The 22,171-nt window shown below is 41.5% G+C and overlaps 1 pseudogene; it reads left to right on the top strand.

The window, feature by feature from the left end:
* Positions 1–10,100: 10,100 nt before the first annotated feature.
* On the top strand, positions 10,101–10,241 carry LOC122791900 (annotated as a pseudogene).
* The last annotated feature ends 11,930 nt before the right edge of the window (positions 10,242–22,171 follow it).

Below are 22,171 nucleotides of genomic sequence, written 5' to 3'. Positions count from 1 at the left end.
CTCGTATGCCGGTATGCAAGCCAATCAAAAATCGGACAGCGAAGCCTCTTCTGTTCAATACGGAATAGCCTGCTGTTCCACATTGAACAGAAGTGGCTCCGCTTTGCAGCTTATGATTGGCTCGTACACCGGCATACGGGCCAGTCATAAATTGCAAGGGAGAGGCTGTTTCACCAAGATTTTAACCAGCAGTGCAGGACTCGGGATTGGGCTACTGATAGGGTTACCACCTGTCTTACTTTGCAATGGACAGTCCCTCTTTGGGCGGTTGTGTCCTGACCAAAAATATTAAAAATGGCAAATGTCCTGAGATTGTAGGACATAATTATGTCACATATTTTATGTAATAGTTGCATAAAATAGTTATTTCTGTATCTAAAATACCTAAATGTTACAAGAAACAGAATAAGCAACTAAACTGCTACAAGAATAAGCTTTTATTTAGGCAAAAATGTAAAGTTCTATCCTTTGTACTGACCATGGGTATGTGTCGGCCTGTACAATCTGATGTGTGTCCCGAAAATGTCCCACTATGGCCATTTGAAAAGATGGCAACCCTAGCTACTGATCCTGAGACAGTACTGCTCAAGTATGGATATCTGGGAACCCTGCCCTCACAGCAGGCTGCCTCTTTCATCTTTATCAACTGCCTGTTGTGCTGTCTTTATGTCAATAATTAGACACAGGCAAATTCAAGCACTGGTTGGAACCATTTCACTGAGCTTGTTCCTGCACTAAACTGTCTGCATTTTTAGCAGACCTATTGTTCTGCAGAGCAAAAGTTTTGTCTATTACAACTGCATGTAGTAGACTTCATGTCTCCACCAGCATCAGCAGTATTTCCATATCTTTCATGTTTCTGTTGGGTGTGACTCCAAACAAAGAAATCTCCTGAGCTGCTTAGGACCATCTCACATCTTTTTTCAGGGGTCAATTGTTCTAACAACAGTGCTATTTTTTTTATCTTCACAGCATACTACCTCTTTTATGTTATTAACCTGGTGTAAAACATAAGCAGAACCATGTATTTTTTTAGATAGTTTCATAAAGTAATGACAAAATATACTGCTGTGTCTATGCACCAAGGGAAAGAGTAAACAATATAGATACAATGAAAAAACAACTGTAAGCCTTACAAGCACTACTTCTTTACATTTCAAAAAGAAGTGATAAAGCTTTCCTGTCAGCATGGGCTGTAAATAAAAGGGTCACACACAGGAAACTGTTAGGATTTCCTGTAGTGAAATTTACCCATCCCCAAGGTACTGAAACCAGAGCTGTAAGACTTAGAGCTGCCTGAATATAAACATCAAGATCACATGACCTGGCAGCTACACCAAAACAAAGACAGTAGCAGATAATCTTGATGCTATTCCTTTGTTTCTCTCCAAGTTACTGTGTTTATCAGCTTTAACCACTGTAAAAGTCTGCCATTCCTTCATAACAGGCAACAGATAGTGTTGTAAGGGGTCTATATTACCAAATCAAAAAGTCATGTAATTGAACGGCATTAACATCGAAAATGAAGCCGCTAATTACATATACCAACTCCGAGATCAGACTACAGTGAGGAAAGGACAAATTTTCTGATTTTTCACTGTACAGCGATCTCACTATAAACACCTTGATGAACGGCAGTTCGATGTGAAATGCCATTCGATTACATGCCTTTTCAATTTGGTGATATAGACACAGTAAAATGATGATATGGATAGATACTCATCTATTTATGTACAAACAAGAATGTCCACTTTTAAGTATTTTAAATTTTGCATAATTTAGATTCCTACAAGACAGTTTCTTGTACAAGTTTATCAATATTACATTTACTTACATTGATGCTTACTTTATCTAGCAGTATTTTTGCTGGTTATTTTAATGTACTGTGGTAGTGGTGCTGCGGTAGCATTGTCGCCTCACAGTAAGATGTTGTCCTGTTCAATTCTCAGCTAGAGCATGTTCTGTGTGGAGACATGCGTGAATAGGTGTACCTTCGTTGAAACTCGGCACGTAAAAATCTACTGCCAATCATTAGCTGCTGTGGCGACCCCTAACCGGGAAAAGTCGAAAGACACAACAACATTATTTTTTTTTTAATCTTTGGTAACAATGGTGAGGATTTCACGTTTAAAAATCTGAACATTCAAAAAGTGAAAACTGCTATATAGCCTTAATATTCTGACAATAAATGGGAAACATTCAGCTCACATTAATTACAGGCATGTGTGTGGTATAACTGATCATTTTAAAATACTGTCTCTACCAGCAGCTGCTTATCCAATACTTTATTCCCTTGGCTCGAGTCCAAATTGGCCACATCCACCAAGGACAATCACAAGGCCTTCTTCACATGTGTCCGCAATCTCAAAGGTAACACCCAAATCTGCCATGAAATGGTGGTCAATAACACCACATACACAAACACCATAGATATAGCCAACCTGCTGGCAGACAGGTGCAGTGAAAACTTCATCCCCCTGTCCCCCCATCAGTAAACCAGAACATTCCCAGCACCTGCCCCCCTCCCCTCATCACCAGGGAGCAGGTTCTTAATGCCCTCTCAAAGGCAAACAATACAGTCTCCATGGGACCTGATAAAATTCCTGGCTGTATCCTACATGAACTCAGGCATTAGCTCTCAGCTCCATTAGACACCCTATTCAACCAAAGCCTGAGTACCGGCTTCATCCCAGCTGAATGGAGGACAGCCACTGTCATCCCTCTACACAAAGGTGGAGTGTCCACTGACCCAGTCAATTATAGGCCCATCGGTCTAACTAGCCTGATCTGCAAGGACATGGAACTCATTATCATGGACCTTATAAACAAGGACATTGGCAACATCCAAATGCTTGACCCCATGCAGTTTGGTTTTGTCAAAGGGAGATCATGCCTGTTAAACTTGGTCGACTTCTTTGAAACAGTCACTAAAGCCATGGACAAGGGGAAGATGGAGAACACCGCCTACCTTGACCTAGCCAAAGCCTTTGACAGTATTCCCCACTCAGGCATAATAGATAAACTCTCCCAGCTAGGCATTAACCTGTATCTAACTGGCTCACTGATAGAACCCACTCAGTCAAAGTAGGGGAAGCCACCTCTAGTAGTAGACCTGTAATAAGTGGTGTACCCCAATGATTGGTTTTGGAGCCTCTACTGTTTGGGATATACTCTTCTGAGGTGCAAGCCAAAACCAGTGGTCTGTGGCTAATCAAGTTTGCAGATGACTGCAAGCTGGGTGCTGTCTTAAATTCTCCTAGTGATGTGAACATCCTCCAAGAGGATCTTACCCAAACTAATGACTGGTGCCAGAAGCATGGCCTCAAACTGAATGCCATGAAATGCATCATTATCGCCTTTGGGGGAAATGTCATCCTCGCTAATTATCACATTAATAACAATGTACTAAGCATGCAATCAGTCGTGAGGGACTTGGGCACCCAGGTCGATAGTAACCTGACTTTTGACCACCAAGTTGCCTCCATTGTACAGAAGGCTTTCTATATGGCCCACCTCATAAACAAGGGTATTTCATCCAGGAACAAGGAGGTCATAACATCCCTGTACTCCTCCCTTATCAGACCCATTATCAAGTACAATGCCCCCTTCATCATGTACCTTGCCAAGCACATGCAGCAGCTGGAGAGACCACAGAGGTTTCTGACCAGGAAAATCCACGGTCTCAAACACCTAGCCTATACAGATAGGCTAAATGCTCATGCAGACTGCTCAGAGGTGACCTGTGTCTGGCATACAAGGCCATTTCAGACCCAGCCTTGATGGAGTTGCTGCATATCTGTAAGACAAACTCCACTCACACAACCCACACTTAAGGCCTTAACCTGGTCTGCGACATTAACAGAACTTGTTGGCGGGATAGATTTGCATCCCAAAGACTCCCCCATATGTGGAATAGACTCCTTCTCCATGTCAAGCAGAGTACCTCTCTAGCCCTCTTTAAGAGGAACCTGGACAACTGGATGGGAAACAGAAAATATACCCCTGGGATCCCACTTGTCTCCCTGCAGGACAGGGGAAACAGGTGCTGACTTTGCGGGAACATGGGCAAAATTCTTGGCTAGGCTTATAAGGGCCTCTGGGCCAATAGCCTAATATCATCCTGTGAACCTATGAACACATATATAATAGGATAGCAATATATGACAACATCACCTTTTGGAATACTGAAGAGGAAATTAGCAAAAAACAGACAGTCAGGAAAGAAGGTTTGTGTTAGTGGCTAAAATACTGTCCTGTTCACACTGTCTCAACTTTCAGTCCTGCAAAGAGCACTATTTTGTTTCCCTTATAACATTTTGATGCTAAAAATTAATGCTTTTCTGTTTCAGCAACAAAGTTTCTTGTAACTTGCCTCTGAACCATTAATTACAATATGAGAACTTAGTAGAATGCATTCATATTTGAGATGGGGCCCCAAAAAATCTGGAATACCACTTTCACGCAACACGAAACAGAGTTTTTCAGGAATTTTCTAACTGCCTGTACATCATCATACAATATATGAAAATTTTCATAAAGATGCTCAACAGCATCTATGTCAATATGGTTTGTGATGTATAATGTTTGCAACTAAAATGACATCAGTATGGTTTATTTTCATTTATATAAATGTATTATTACCTATGTCATACGTGAAAATTTAATAAAGGTGTTTCTTGATTAAAAAATAAAAGATTCTCAACCATATCAGTAGAAGTACTTCTAAATGTTTTTAACTATTTTCACATTAATTGTATGAAGTATGAAAACACTCTTACAGTCCATTCTTTCATCCATAAAACACTCAACCTTGGATTATTTCACTTATTTGCCTGCTCTTGTTCTCAAAACCTTAGACCAGAACAACACACTTTTCTTCTCTCTTCCTTAAGTTACTTGCTATATTTAGACACAAACTTTGCTATGACAGTAAAGCATTTAGCTTGATAGCCGCAAAATCCAAAGTTCTATTCCCAGTTACATAATGTCTGCTGCATTAATTACAATGTTCATCAATAATCTAAAATGTTTCTGTTTTATCTCCTGTGAATGCAAATGCTTCAATAGAAATACTAAAAAAGAAAGCAAAGTATAGAATATGATAATGTTGAATTACTACATGCTGAATCTACAAAGGAGATTGTAATCTAACTTTTCCTTTTTGTTTTAGCACTTGTATATGTTTTCTCTTGATGTATCTGTCACCAACACTGTGATTCATAAATCTATTACAAATATTGAGCATGGCTGAAAAAGGACTAGCTGGGTCCAGTATGCCTACCTGCAGCATGTAAGGTAACTATAGCTTTTACTACATTGACGTGTAGCTACACAAACTGAGTAAATATTAGCTGAGCAACATAGACTTGATTCTGTTTAAAATCAGATGGCTATAAGAGAAGTACCACAAGGTGTCAGCATTGAGTCCTGCAGTTTTTACTCTGTAAGTGACATTGGTTTTCATGTCCTCCTTATGAAGTCACTGTGTTTATCAGCTTTAACTACTCTGGAAGTCTGCCATTCCTTCGTAACAGGCAACAGATAATGTCGTAACACGGTGATATGGATAAAAATTCATCTGTCTATATGCAATCAAAAACATCCATTGTTAAGTATTTTCCTTTTGGTACAACTTAGATTCCTGCAAGACAAGTTATTCTAAAAAATCAGCACTATTGTGCTTACTAATATTGATGTTTGCTTTATCTAGCAATGGTATTTTAGCTGGTTATTTATTTATTTATTTAGTATTTGGTAATAATTGTGTGGGTTTCAATTTCAGAATGTTTTTGTAAATTATTCATTCAAAGAATGACAACTGCTATATAGGCTTAATTTTCTGTGTTATAATGATAGATGTATATTATGCACATTAATTACTGATGCAGAGGTGGTATAACTGATTATTTTAAGATTCTATCATTAAAGCAGTGAGGACATTGTGCATCAAGGTTTGCACTGTATAGGACTGGGGGTACACTCCTGAGTGTGTCATCCTTCAGATGAGGCATTAAACTAAGGCCCTGCTTGTGAAAGTGGTAGCTCGGGTGGATGTAAAAGATCCCATGGCACCTATCAAAAAGTAGAGGAAGTTCCCTGATACCCTTGCCAATTTCCCTTGACAGTATAAGGGTCACCTCAGGTCTCTCCTGAAAAGAGGCCACTAGCCCAGACAGCATAAAATGTATTTGTATAACTACTAGTTGAGTTAACATTTTATTGGAGTAGTCCAGTTGTCCTTATACTCAGTAGTGCCAGTTGCTCCATGGTGTCATGTCAAGGGTCTCATTTTTGAGCCATGAAAGACCCAGTCCTATTTGACCCCTTACTTTGCAAAACCAATGGCATGACAAATACCTTTAGTAGAGATCTAAATTTATCCCAACAAATAAACAAGGCTCACTGGAGAGAAAAGTTCCTAATTCAATGTAGTCCAAAATTATGGAATAAGTTATCAGTATAGGTCAAGCAAAGTTCTGCTTTGCCTGCTTAAGGCTAGTCTTGATGTGTGGATGGGTAGACACACATTTTTACCAGGGTTATCATGTACAACCTTACATGATTTGGATGGTGAACACTGTTAAGCACTTATAAAGGGTACCAATAACTAGTAACTGTATCTGCTCAAACATGTACATGGCTATGCATCTCATGGTCACGGTGATTGGTTGCCTATATTGTTCCTATGTATCTGTTGTTGTCTGAAAGTGCATTGAGTGAGGCATGAAAGGAAAATGTTCATTTACAATGTTTTTGTAAAACAAATTATTAGAAACCAATGAACATAAAATTGTAAAGAACTGACCCTTACTGTCTTCTGTTGCATTACATTTATGAAAACATGTTTAAAATAAACATTTCCAAAGCACTGAGTTTTCCTGACATTATTTCTGTGAACTTTTGCATATGGTATAGAATTACAGAGAAGGAATGGAAAGATGTGTCACCTGTTGGGCTTGAATAAAACTGGTTACTAACAAAAATCACTCTACTACAACAACCTCTAAAAAAAGCAGGTATGTGTAAATCTGCAGTGCTAGCAATAAACATATTAAGAAAGGTATTTATTTGCTGTGCATTTCTAAAAAAAAGGTGTGTTTGACCTACTGCTTAGAAGGAGACCCTCCTGAGGCTATAACTGAGAAACATACCTCTCAACTGTCCAGATTTCCACCAAATGTCCAGATTTTTGCCTTTTATTCTTGGTCTGTTAGTTATAACTTTTCTTCCCAGAAAATCCATGAGGATTGAATTCATGAAATGACAGATATTTGAGTTGCTGACTTCATAGCCTTCAGAAAGTGCATGGTAAGACAAACTCCCAGATTTAATAAAATCCATGTGGGCATAGTGTAGAGCCTACACAGAAGGTACCATAGCCATGTATACAGTTCCTCCTCAGTAGCAAGCCATGCATATTAATGATGGTGCGTTCCCAAGGGACAGCCATGGAACATGGCTGTGAATCAATGTAGAGAGTGTGTTACTGTGTATGCAGGTGAGCAACACATGCCCTGCATTGTCCAAGTGCATTATATCAATGTATTCTTTTTTCTTTATTTATTTATTTAGGTTTGCGTGGTGCGCAGCAATGGAAATGTGCCAAACATCTAAAGATAGAAACTGGATGCATTTAGCTATGCTTAAACCTGACCTTTGCATTAATAATTAAGAGGGTTTGCATGCCATGGCATGGTGCTCAGCAGTGCTTAAACATTGCTGATAAGTATATGTAAAAGTATAGCAGCATTCTACATGAACACATAGCCAAATGGGTAGAGTAACAGCCTTATGTGCAGTAGGTGCAGGGTCTAAATACACAGAAGGGTTACAAAGCATTTATTTTCCAAGAAGAAATTATGCTAATTATATTTAAATCCTGATTTGCTACACCCAGCTGAGCTCTGATAAGCACTGCTTAAAGAAGTTATGTTTTGGCACTGCACAGGTCCACTTAGCTGGTTTGCGCACCACTAAGCATTGCAAAGCAGTGCCAGTTTAAGCACCGCTGAGCTTGTTTGTGCGGTGCTAAGCAACTTGACGCATTTTTAAAAATCTCCCAATGGTGTAAAAGGGTGGGAAAACAGGGTATATTAAGCGCAATAGGTGGGAATACTGCAGAATCCATTAGAGTTCAACCTGTGAGGATACTATGCCAAATGTTGGAGAGAGTTCATGCTTTTGGGTGCAGCAGTGGGGCATTGAGTAGTCCAGAGTCATGGTCAGACTCCTAGTCAAAAACCATGAAGACCAGCTCATGCAGGGTGGTTACCAGGGCTCGGAGTGTAAAACAGAGGCCTGAGACTGGCTGGCAAGGGACCTCACCAGTGCAACAGCTATTCCCTGCAGAAGTGATCAGTGTTGTCACCACCATAAGGACCTGAAAAGATGAAAGGGGGCTTTCTTGGACATCTTGGTCAAAGAATTCTGGGCGGGCAATGATCCACAAGTGTGTAAGTATGTTTATCTGTGTTTTGCCAATATTTAATCTCAATGTCTGCTAAACTGGTAGGCATAATGGTGTGCTTCTCTCCCAACAGCTGCAGAGGTGAGAACTCACAATGTCGAGGCACATGCAGGGCACCTGGCCAGGTTGCGCTGACAGTGTGGTGAGTATGGATGTATCTTGCAATCTATAGTCATATAAGCAAGAAGGAGTAAATCATTAACTGCCATTAGGTATATACAGTTTTGATTGTATTGTAATTAATGTGGTTGTAAACCTGGACTGCAATAAGTGAGTACTGCCAAATGTACTGCAATAAGTAGGAAAGAGTAAAGCATTAACCTTGATAAAGTAACTGCAAGTTTCTATTACAATAACTGTGGAATTATAGCTGTATTGCAACAGCTGCATTACATTAACTGTCATTCAATAAAAACTCTAAACTATACCAGCAAATACAAGAATGTCTCTGTAATAAACTGTTATGCAATATTTGTGGAATAAGAGCTGATATTTCAACCCAGTAACAATATATTGTGTACACCTGCATTTTATTTGTATAAGTTACCTAGTATATCTGCTATGATTGCATTTAATGCAGGTGTGTCCAGCTGTCACTGCAGTGTATTTTAGCACTGTAGTAGTAGTACTGGATCATATTTTTTTTCCATGTGAGCTCTAGGAAGAAACCAGTCAGTCAGATGTCAGCATTGACTCAGTAGCTCAGTTTGTTAAATGTTGTGTACAAAGTACATTGTAGCATTGTTGCCTCACAGTAAGATGTTGTCCTGTTCGATTCTCAGCTAGAGCGTCTTCTGTGTGGAGACATGCGTGAGTGGGAGTACCTTCGTTGAAGGTTGTGTGTCAGGGCTGGCAACTCGGCACGTAAAAATCTACTGCCAATCATTAGCGGACCGGAGTTCCGGTGTGGCGATTCCTAAAAGCCGAAAGACACAACAACAAAGTACATTTTGTTACACATAGACCAAGGTTCAAATCCAGTTCCATGAACTAATAACTATTACTGAATCTGATATGTTAGGATGACAAATATTGTGTAAATAATTGTTTGTTCAGATGTCATAGACTGTTAAAATCATTATCACAACTGTGCTATTTATGTAAACAATAAAGGAAACAGGTGCAATAACAACAAATGATAAAATAAAAGAAATAAAATGTATAATTAAAGATATTCTCTCCACAGGGACACAGGTAAATGGGTGAAATAGCTCATAGTATGTATAAATAACTGTTTGTTCAGATGTCACAGACTGCTATAATCATTGTATCTTGAATGTGCTATTTAAACATACAATAAAGGAAACGTGTTCAATAATAAAATATAATAAAATAAATAAAATGTGTAATCAAGGTATGGCTGTATTTGTGGTGTGTCTTGTAAAGGTTGATGCACTCAGTTACTACATGTGATGCACATGTACCCTGCAGTCACTGCTATTAGGTACAATTCCCATGCCTGCCAAGCAAGGCATGATAGTTGTGTACTTTGTACTGTACACATGCATGTCTCTCAAGTGTCACGCTGTCATGGAATGTAATTACCATTGCATAATCCCTCTGTCACAGATGTATCAATGACATGATTATATGTCAATATCAAATTAACAGTATATTGGCCCACAGTACTCCAATACTTACCTGGCAGGGGGAATACTACAATCAAGAAGGTGGTTTCCCCAGGGTGAGGCTCTTCCATTGCACATTCCAGTTACATAGGTCCACTTGATATGCAAGTGTTCTTTGTAATTGTGTACCTGCAGGTGTTACTGCTTGGATAGCTTGATAGGTATGTATGTGCTACAGCAGCTACAGGGCACATTTACACATAAAGAAAGGACAGACCTATAGAGTGAATAGCATTACGGCCCATGATGGTATTAATGGACTGTATTTCTCTCTCTTCCCACCCCTTATCTTCTTTTATTTATTTTATTTTCAGTTTGATTACCGGGGAAGTCCACTGGGCCTGAAAGTGCCGCATTTTCAGTGGAGGCCCGGGGAGAAAAGCTCCATAAGCAATACAATAAGGGTTACATAATTTTAAAGGTATAATACATGTATAAAAATCATACAGTAAGGAAATGCAAATGCATAAAATGTACATCATAAAACACAGTTAACAGATATTAGAGAACACAGTTTACAGGTATTTCCATTCAGAGCAGCATGATCAACTGTATTTAAAATAAAAGATCTAAGGTTCTTGTGTTATTACACTAGTTGGGGGGCAGTTTGCATGCAGTTGTTCTAATTAAGTATGGTAAATACTTGCTGTGCAGTCAATAGAAGTACTGTGATATTTACAATATTTACATACTTGGAGTCAGGTGAGAGATTGCTTAATCAGTGACCGACAGCTTAAGTCTGTTGCAGGAGAATAGAAATGTAAGTTAGAGGGGAGAGAGGAGCAAGGAGTATGAAGAACTCACTGAGGAATTCCCTTAAATTTAGATAGGGTGTAAGCAGGAACATTTCTGTTTGGATGACAGGTATGAGAAAAGTTGGGTCTTGAAGGTTTCTGAGTTTGGTATAATCATAAGTAAAGGAGGGAGAGAGTCCCATTTCTTGCCTAGAGAGAAAGAGAGTAGAAGCTGGTCAGCAGGTTGTTTGGGTTTGTGGATAGAAATTACATTTTGGTGTTCAGATCTCAGAGATCTATTTGGGATGTATGGGGGAAGGATGTTTGCTAAGGCTGGGCATTTATCTGAACAAAATATTAATTTGTGAGCGGTGGTTAGTTGTAGATAGTCTAGGTGGTTAGAGAGTTCTAGCCAGTTCAGAGATTGTAGGGTAAGGCAGTGATGTGTGGAGGTTTTGGATTTAGTTGCAAATTTAGAGATCTTATTATAGCAATTTTCAAGTTTGGAGGCATTGGAAGAAGTCAGATTAGTTAGAAGAGGGGCTCCGTATAGTAAAGAAGATAGAAGGTAGGTAGTTGCCAAGGTATGCCTAGAGGAGTTGAAGAGAATGAGGTTATTCCTATAGAGCATACCTAATTTTTGGTGGGTTTTCTTTATGTTTTGTTGAATGTGGATATCAAATTTAAGGTGTTCGTCTATGGTAATGCCAAGAAGTTTTGCAAAAGGGACCACTTCTATAGCAGTGTTGGTTTGGCTAAGGACTTTGAAAGCATTTTTGTCATAAAAGAAAGCCTTGGAGGGAGGAAAAAGTAGTACTTTTGATTTATTTGAGTTGAGAGAGAGATGGTTTTGGTGCATCCAGTTCTCAGTGGTAGAAAATGCTGTTTGGGTTTTAGTCAGTAGTTCAGGAAGGTTAGAGGCGGCACAGACTAAAGTTGAGTCATCAGCGTATTGGGTAACTGTTGTGTCAGGGATGACAGTGTGAAGGTTATTAATAAAGATGTTGAAAAGCATGGGTCCGAGGATGGACCCCTGGGGAATGCCGGTGATGTTGGTAAGAAGGAAGAGGTAGAGTTCTTCCATCTGACAGCTTGAGATCTGTCTGATAGGTAACTGGAGAACCAGGATAAAGTATTAGGGGAGAGATTAAGGTTGACGAGATGAAAGAGAAGGTGTTTGTGGGAAATGGTGTTAAATGCTTTAGAGAGATGTAGGAGTACTGTGGATACTAGGAGTCCAGAATCTCGGGCTCGATTGACTGTTTCTAGGAAGGAGAGTAGGGCAGTTATGGTGCTATAGCCGGGGCAGAAGCTGTGTTGGGTGGGTGTTGGGAGTTGATTCTGGGTTAAGAAAGGCATAAGTTGGTGGTGGACACATTTTTCTAGAATTTTGGAGATTGGAGAGAGTAGGGCAATGGGGCGGAAATTGGAAATATTGGTATTTTTGTCTCCTTTGTGAAGAGGAAGAATGTAGGCTGAGCGCCAAAGTTTGGATACATATGATTCCTTTAAGGATCTATTTATTAAGATACTGACTGGGAGAGTAATACCATCAGCAGCTCATTTGAGGAAGGAGGAGGGTATGTTGTCAGGGGCATTGGAGCATGGCTTTAGTTTGGATATGAGCCTTTTTATAATATTGGTTGAAACTGGTTTGAGCTGGAAATTAAGGGGACAGTTATTAGGGTTGTTGGGTGGTGAAGAATGAGAGTTGTGTGGATTGTTGTTCGGGAAAGTTTTGGTTAGGTTAGCTATGGATTCTGTAAAGAACGAGTTGAAATGTGAGCTCAGTTCAATGTTAGTTATACTTGGGTCAGGGCAGGGATTATATTTACTATTGTTATATATTGGTTATGGTTTACTATTAACATATGATGTTCCATAAACTTTATTTTGGGCATGTGTTTATTAATGTTATGTACAACTATGGTTGCATATTAACATATCTTGTTGAATTACCTATTTTGTTGGCCTTATGCTGTATCTGTTACTGGCATGCTGTTAATATACTGACTGTTCTGTTATTTATTGCTGTGTTTCACATAATATGCATTTAACTGTACTGGGGTTATTTCCAATGTTCTGGCATGCTGTTATTACTAACAATGGTTTTGTTCATACCTCATCTATGTTTATTGCTTTACCTCCATACCCACAGCATATCAGGGTAGGCCGGTTCCTGCTGATCTGCCTACCCTACCTCAACCGTCTGTGGCACTGGGTACCAGCTAATCTGGGACCCAAGCTGGTAGTGCCCCTTCCACTGGCCCTGCACCACCTTCGGTTGGACCTGCCTCAGGAGAACATGGCCCATTCCCCCCCCAGGAGTGGGAGCAGCGGGGGTTGTCACCCATGATAAACTACCATACATGGTGCACAGGATTGTTCATAGGAGCTATGACCAGCACCTGTGCCAGATTGAGGGCAGACCGGACAACCTGGTGGTGCCTGAGGTCCCTGGCACCCAGCCTCCAGCACAGCCACCTTTGGGGAGTGAAGGGGCAGTGTTGATTGCCAATGAGTGGGGAGCTCAGCTGCCTGAAGGCACATGCACCTCTGATTCCACAACACCGTCCCCATCCAAGATGTTTACCCCCTCGTGTCACACACCACCTCTGTATGTTGTCTTGTCTGTCTGCAAATGCAACCTCTCCTACCCAACTTACCTCCCCACAGGTACCTACATCCCTTCCCCAACATTCCACTTTCTCCTTAAAAAAAAAAAAAAAAAAAAAAAAAAAGGGGCACCTGTCCCACAAAAAAAAATATCGTGCATACATAGCTCTCTATTTTGCACACGTGTTCACTCACTGGACACAATGAATTAGGTCCAATTGGCTTGACAACACATTTCCGCTGCCCTCACCCATCTCTCTGGAGTTTGAGGGTCCAAATTCATGTACAAAATGTGTAAAAATGCATAACTGTTGCTGTACAAGAAATGGAGAGCTATGGTCCTTTCCAACACCTGTCCTGCACATTCCTACTGCTTTTCATTATGTTTTTCCCCCTGCTTGCCCCATTTCACCACTTTCCTATCACCCCCTTTTTGTTTTGTTTTTTTTTTATTTTTAGTGCAGGTTTGCGAGGAGCTAAGTGGCATGCCGCACAAACCCACTTAAGTGTGCTTAAAACTGCCTTAATAATCTTGTGTGTTTTTCAGTGTTAGGCATCTGCAAAATAATCACCCTTGCCTTGTCTCAAACCCAGGCCCTTGTCACCTACAGCATAGTGCATTAGCCCGCTAAATCACTCAGCTCTGAATTAAAAGAGGTGTTTCCAGCAACATATACTGATTGCCACTGATAGATTGCAAGTGCATATCATAGAGGTGTACTTGGGACTGTGCTGCAAACACTACACCAGTATACAGCCAACTAAATAATGGATGTATGTGAGGCCTGGGATAGCAGGTATGCCTGTCAACTGTACAGACTGTTGCAGAATGTCCACATGTCTCTCCCCCCTTACTGACTTCAACCCACAATGTTTAACAGTGAACTGTCAGATAATTATAATGTCATGGGACAATGGCCAAACATAGCATGCAAAACTGTTAACATACCTCATAAATGTCAACAGTGGACAGTATGTTTACCTACTCTCTATGATGCTGTTGTCTTCATACCTCACTAATGTCCATGTCAAAGACTAGGAAAGGGGCCAAGGGCTATATGAATGCCTTAAATATTTCACTGTGGAACCACATCATTGGCTAATGAAAGTGCAACCCACCTGTTTTGGATGCAGTTAGCGTGTCTGAGACACAGAGAGGTGCACAGACAATTACCTGTTACTGAGCATTACCTACAAAAGGCAATCAACGGTCTATGGTAAACAGGTCTGTATGTTGCTCTACCAAGACAGACTATGATTTAGTAAGCTTTTTTCTTGAGGATTTGTTCACAAAAGGATTTCATCACTCTAACAGGTATGAAATACATGTTCCCATATAATGGGATGCAGATGGGAGGATGGAGGTATGGGGAGTAGGGATTGCAACCGTAGGCTATGGGAATGACATGTTGGTGATACTGTGCTGTGCAATAGCTACAGGCATCCCTGTCAACTCTGCCTGCTTTGAACCAAATCACAGCTGTGGCCCTCTTACTCCCTCCTACAATGGTCAGCTTCTGTACGAAAGCAAGTGGATTATGAGTTAGACATATTGACAGTAAGTAAGGGTGGACATAGCTGTAATATCACATGATGTACTGTTAGTCAGTTCCTCTCACTCTGTGAATGTCACTCAGGAATAGTTCAGACATTGTAAAGGTGTCCCTGACTGTCCCTGATATACTAGGTCACTGTTCTGTTGACATTTGTACCTCATCACTTGAGAGCTATGACTAATATACCTGGCAGCCCCAACAGCAGGAATTCAGGTCATAGCCATTATTAGTGGGGGGACACAGGCCCAACCTCAGTGACAGAGTGTACATATTGGCCATACAAAGTAATACTATGAATAGACTAACAGATATGACTGTAGCATAAGTGTATTCTGAGGGGTCTGGTGTATGACAGCCAAATTCTCTGTATTCTGACAACAGGCATCAATTGTTGGCCAATTGTTTTTCAGACATCCACATGTTTGTGCCAAAAGGGCCACACATATTAGGCACATGTACACATTATGCATACAGCTGTGTACTGGAGAGGTATGATGCCTACAAGGAAAGTATACTACAGCAGGTTTGCATTGCTGCCTGTCATTGTGGCACACTGGTGTTTGCTGGACTGTCCCCATATGGTTGTAATAACACAAACTTATTTGTCTGACAGTGGCTGTATGACATAGTAGTGGGACTTTTCCCATAGGGGACACACCACAGTAGACAGCATTGTTGGGTGACTGTGTCACAGCACACAGGGATATAACCGGTATTTTGCTACTATGTTGGTGATAGCCACACACGTAGTGTGTTGATACAACTGTGGGGTATGACATGGGAGCTAGCAGTGAATAGTGCATCCCATTTTGGTTGTGCAGGGTCTGTACATAGTGGATGTCCACATATCTGGTCCTGTGATGTGTTCCCCTCTTGTTGTCTTTCAGGAAGGATGTATTAAAGGAGGCAGACACCATTTTCAACTACTGAAAATAATGTTATGCTGGATGGCCTCAGACTGCATCATAACATTCTGCTGTCCAGGGATCGCCAGCATCATGAATAATGCACAGCTCTGTGGGCTGACCTAGTCATGGCAGTCAACCAAATAGGCAAACAGGACAGGACCTATGAGCAGGTCTGACAGAGGGCCACAGATATACCCCATGCTGCATGGCAAAGAGCAGCCACTGTGGCCAGGGACCATGCTGCCACTGGTGGCGGGCCTGCAGCAGAACAACCACTGTCAGCCACAGAGGAATTCCTGGTGAACCTTTAACAACCACCAGCTCTCAAACATTCATCACCCCCTACATCCTGAAGGTGGGTGCCACAGCATCCACATCAGCGGATCGTCCATGTAAGCTTCCTGTCTACATCACTGTAATACTGTATCAGTCATTATGCCACCCTCTGCATACCCGTACATGGGTGTCAGGTCCATCTGCATTTGAGGGGGGTTGGTTTTAATGTGCAGTTGTGCACACATATGCAGAATGTCAGCAATGTAGGCAGTATAACATTAGCTACTGTACATGTGGATATACGCACATATTATCCTTTAAAAATGCCACATTTGTTATTGCTGACACTACCTCTCCCTCACATTTCCATAGGTCCATCAGGTGTGAAAGGAGTCCAAGGTCCTGTACCTGGTAAGTGTGATACTGTTGTTTTACAGATTACATATACCCTAATAATGTTAAGGGCTGCCATTTTGACCTAGGCACAACTGTTATGCTTAGCCAGGCTAGACTAGGTTGCATGTTCAATTTTGGATCAGTTAACTGGAGTGCATTGAATGGGTAATCACAGTAATGTCTTTGCAGGAACATTAACACATTTGCACTTAATGTTGTGAAGGACTGTGCAGCCTGCTATACAGGAAACAATCGCTCACAGATGCCTGTTCACACACAATATGGAAATGGTACATACCTGAGGCAGTGATACTATAACTGCCATAGTATGGTCACCAAGGTTGCACTGTGTTTTACGGGTAGGTCTATCAGATACACTGACATATTGCATATCTCACTGGTGTATCATACTGGCAACATTAACCAGATGTAGCTGCAATGCATGTCATACAGGGCCTGTCTTGTATGTGTATGATGTTGTAGGTTTGTGTGTTGTGCATGGGATCAGAAATAAGATGTGGGGTGTGTAATGCAGTTGCGGCTACTCACCTGTATGTGACTGTGTGGAATACTATACATAATAGTGCAGGCATTAATGTACTTATCTTGTCTTCCTCCTCACAGGTGAACATGGGGGGGTTGAAGTCTGTCCCCCTCACAACCTGATGTCAGTGTCTCATTGGACTCTGATGATAGTGGCCATAGTGAGGCACAGGTGGGATTGTTGGGGGCTGAATCTGTCCCATGGGTTGACATCCCATTGTCCCTGCACACAGTCAGTATGCCCACACACACACACACCCAGTCTCCTGAGGTCACAGATATAGGACAGTCAGTGTGTGGCGACATAGAACCAGACAGTGTGGCAACTATGGCATCAGTGAGTGTAGACACTGGCCATAGCCAGAGATCTGGCGAGGTCCCACACAGGCAGATTGACAGGGGTGCTTGGAGGAGGACTGCTGCTGATCCACCACCTGTCACAGGTGTCACATTATGGGTCACTTGCCACAGGGCATGGCTTGGATGTAGACTGGTTGGTAGCATCTTTTCTCAGCTCTGCACTCAAAAGATATTTCTGACAGGAAATTTTAAAAACTAGATACTGTAGACAAACCTATTTTGCTGAATTACTTCTACTAATATCACTAGAAGTCTACAGTGCAAAAAATTTGGCTTTAATCATTATTTTTCCTGTCAAAAAACAAGAAGGAAGGTATCTGAATCTACTGAAAATTAGCTTTTCTAAGAATACCACACAGGACCAGATGATGAGAAAAGAGATACAGTCTTTATTAAATGCTATACAAGACTTATCAGTGAATTTTGACAAAATGAATACCAAACTGGACACTTTTGAAGAGAGATGGGTCACTTGTCACATGTTTCAGTCCATCATGGAGACACGGGCGCATTCTGAGTGCAGCACCAGAGAGATGCTCAGGATTATGGATGCAGCACAGTCTGACATCTGTGACTACCTTCACTGCATTGGTGAAGCCATGCATCATTTCACTGATGTAGTGGACAGATGGTGGGCTCAGACATTGTCAGTGTTCCACTGCACATTGTCTGTGCTAGATCATCTGGTTGGAGTAGTGCATTGAACATGTGGACATAGGTCAGCAACACCATCTGACAAGAGACCACGTCACCATGCACACTCACAATCCTGTAGTGGCAGCACTTCCAGCACCGCAGAAAGGAGTGTGCTGTCCATGCCACAATGTGGCAGCTCATGGGCACTTGGTCCCAGGTGGTCCCGTTGGGGACATGGGCCCAGCAAACAACCACCATCAGCTACTAGCAATGCATCTGACCCTGGGCATGGTGGTGTCAGTGCCACACCTGGCACAGCAGTACCCGTGTTCATGGCCAGAGACAGTGAAATCTCCACTCTGCCATGTACGATCGACAGCTTCCAACATACACAAGCACTGGGCTTGACTGTGTACACACACATACTCAAACATCACTGTCACATGCAGGTCTCCGACAGACACACACAGCACCTCTCCATGGCCCACCTAACCGGAACTCCTTCCTGACTCACACACATGCTATCAACTGTTTGTCACAGCCTAGGCCACTGACACCCCCACACCACACCCTGTGCATGTGATGATACTTGTGCCACATACCTGCCATCCATGCCATCAATGCAGGGACGTGCAAATATGTGTCTGATGCATAGGGTGACTATATTACTTTACGTGTAGGTTTTGTATTACAGTAGTGTTTTGCCATGTGAGCTGTTGTGGGCATTACAAATGTTGTACACTGGCATGTCACATGAGTACACATCAAAGTGTGTGTATCTTTGTTGCATGATGATAGACTATCAGTAGTGTTGCAGACTGACAAATGTCTCACATAACTGTGTATGTTTCTGTTCCAGGGGTCTGAGTGGCTGAGCAGTGGTGATTTGGCAGCAATACAGTGGCACAGCAAGGCATGGCAGCACAGCAGACATATGACATCAGCAAGGTATGGCTGTATACATGCGTGGTTACCTGGGTGCATATGTGTAAGCAGTGTGTCAGGGACAATGGGGGCAGTCAGGGTAATCAAGCATGCATGCACAACCTGTGACAAGGCCTGCTACCCTTGATATGTGTCACCTGGGCATTCTGTACATGCAAATGTAGGTGGTGGTGGATAGCATTTATGTGTAGGTAAATGTGAGCTATTTAGGGCCAGCAGCTAATCACAGAGCAGTAAAATGCATGACCACTGCATACCCATATGGCCATATGTGTACTGTTGCTGGGGAATATACTTATAGACACACACAGAGTTGCCTGCTGCAAGATTAGAACCCCTATCTATCTAGTAGTATACACTATAGCACTATGTAGTTATTGCATGCATCATGGAGCTTATCTGCTATTAGATTGTCAGCCAGTGCTGCTCAGGTGGATGACATCAGCAGGCCTTGTAAAGGAGGCCAGTGGGAAGGTTAACAGGTAGTCACAGGGCCTTAAAATGTATAACCATTGCACAGATATAGGCAAAACAGGCCTGTGTACACTGCTGCAAGGGGATATACTTATATACGCACACACTTTGCAAGATTAGAACCCCCTACCCATCTACTAGTATAGACTAGATCACTGTGTAGTTATCACATGCACCACAGAACGTATCTGTTATTAGACTGTCAGCCAGGGCTGTTCAGGTGGATGACATCAGCAGATGTTGACAGGGAGGCCAATGTTCAGGAGGAAGCTAGTCACAGGAATATAAAATGATTAACCATTGCACAGACATAGGCCAGATGGACATGTCTGTACTGCAGTAAGGGAAATAACTACACACACAAGGTTGTTGACATGAGATTAGAACCCCTACCTACTATTACTCACTATAGCTCACAGTACTTATTGCATGTGACACTGTTTAAATCTGTTGTTTATGTGGCTGCAATCACAGTACTTGTGGACTTGTATTACACAATGTGTGTGGCCTGCAGAGGGAACCTGCTTTATGCTGTTAGTGTATCTAGTGTCCTAACAGTGGGGGTACCTGTTACTATTCCTACTATGTCTGTACCGGTACCAGTTTTTCTATGTCTGGCCAGTTGCAGTTTGCTAGGTGGACAATTGGCCGGTGACAATATGGCCTGTCCAAGTCCTGCATTGAAGGCATTGCACATTACACCACCTGCTCACCACTGTCTGTCTACAGGGTAACATTCCACAGGTACAGGGTTCTGTGGCTGGGTGGATTCTGTTGTTATGTGGCCTTGGTCTGTTACCATCAGGCAAACTGTTGTGTGATTAACTGCAGATAACCCCAGTATTCTGTGTAAGTGTGGACATTCGTACATCCCCCCTCCACCACACACACACACACACACACACACACACATATATATATATATATATAGAGAGAGAGAGATATATATATATATATATATATATATATATATATAGAGAGAGAGAGAGAGAGAGAGATGTGGAGGGTCTACATCACTCTACACATTTTTGTAGCTCTATATATACATACATATATATATATATATATATATATATATATATGGGTCTACTTCATATAATCAAACATCCAAATGCTCGACTTTCATATGGTCGAGACCATATGATCGAACACTTGAATGTTCGAAAATGTGAAAAAAAAAGAAATAAAAATAAAATTAAACACTGCTAGCAGGGAGCAAGCCCCCGTGCACCCCCCACACCCCCCACTATTTAAATATACCAACTCCGAGATCGCACTACATTGTGGTAAAGGGAAATCTTCCTATTCCACGCTCTATGTAGATCCCCATTCAGACTGGTCGAGCATTTAAGAGTTTGATCATATAGTCTCGGCTATATGAAAGTCGAGCTTTTAAAAGTTCAGCCATCTAAAGGGGATCCGTATATAGATATACAATTACTATATATATATATATATATATATATATATATATATATATATATATATGTGTGTGTGTGTGTGTGTCACATACTGATAGAGGCAGATACGTGTACATTCAGTAGCTGTCTGTATGCACAGACATATTTTCACATATCAGTTCCTAAGGCAGATGAGGCATCAGACATGGGCTCAAGTTAGCTAATTGTAGGAGCATGCCCAGTGTGGCTATCAGTACTTAAAAGGTGGTTCCAGGCCAGACCTACCTGTACTCCAGTCTGAGATTTTTTGTGCTGCAGCCAATTGGCTGCTCCATCTACTTCAGCACTTCAGCACTTCCATGATATTTTGTCCAAGGCATTCCCCAGTTGTGTGCTGAACATAATATATGTCTCATACTTATCAAATGTACAGATTGCAATAGAATGTACAGAGGTTTGCATTATATGCATGTTACGCTGTACATAGCATTGTGATTTTCTGGTATATTATTGGCAAATCATTATAGACTGACGTTAGGAAATCCTGACAGGCATTTGAATTACTGACCCCATACAAATCAGGAAACCCATGTTAATGCACGACCTGGTATTCCCTGAACTTTCTACATTTGTCTGGCCAGTAGTTAATCCTTCTCCTTATATTTGGGCCTTTGTCCCACTACTGCTCAATGCTTTTTCCAGATTTCCAGCTCTAAGCAGTTGAAGGTATGATGTGACTGGGGTACATGATGTAACACCACATACAGGGTGACAGTCTACATACCTCTCACTGTACATGTTTTTGCAAGATGTCCATCATTCCGCTCCATATGTCTGCTCTGTTCCTCATACAGTTGTATTTTTTGTGTAATATACTACTAAATGGAGCCCACTGAATTTACTGACACAGTTAAGTGATGGCCTTTGCATCCTGCTGTTACTCTGACTTGTTGCAACTTGCTGTTATACCAGCCACCTACTAGGTAACTCACAGCATGTATAATGTCTGTAGGTTTGGCCCTCTGTCCCCTATTGTCTCTGGTTTTGTCCAGCTTTCTTGCAGTAACAGATTGTACCATATTGACAGTCTGTGGGACTCCTACTGTATGAGTACCTCACATGCAAAAGTTGTAGGTGCAGCCAGCTTCGAACCATCAACAACATCACCCATACTAATGTACTTAGCCCAGTGAGCCACACCAGCCACCAGAAAGTGAGGTTTAATACCTCAG

Source organism: Protopterus annectens, chromosome 17.part0 (genome assembly GCF_019279795.1).
Source record: "Protopterus annectens isolate FY-2018-M chromosome 17.part0, PAN1.0, whole genome shotgun sequence".
In the NCBI taxonomy this organism is placed as follows: domain Eukaryota; kingdom Metazoa; phylum Chordata; order Ceratodontiformes; family Protopteridae; genus Protopterus; species Protopterus annectens.
Note: the sequence above shows the minus strand (reverse complement) of the source record. Positions and strands in the feature narration are given on the sequence as shown.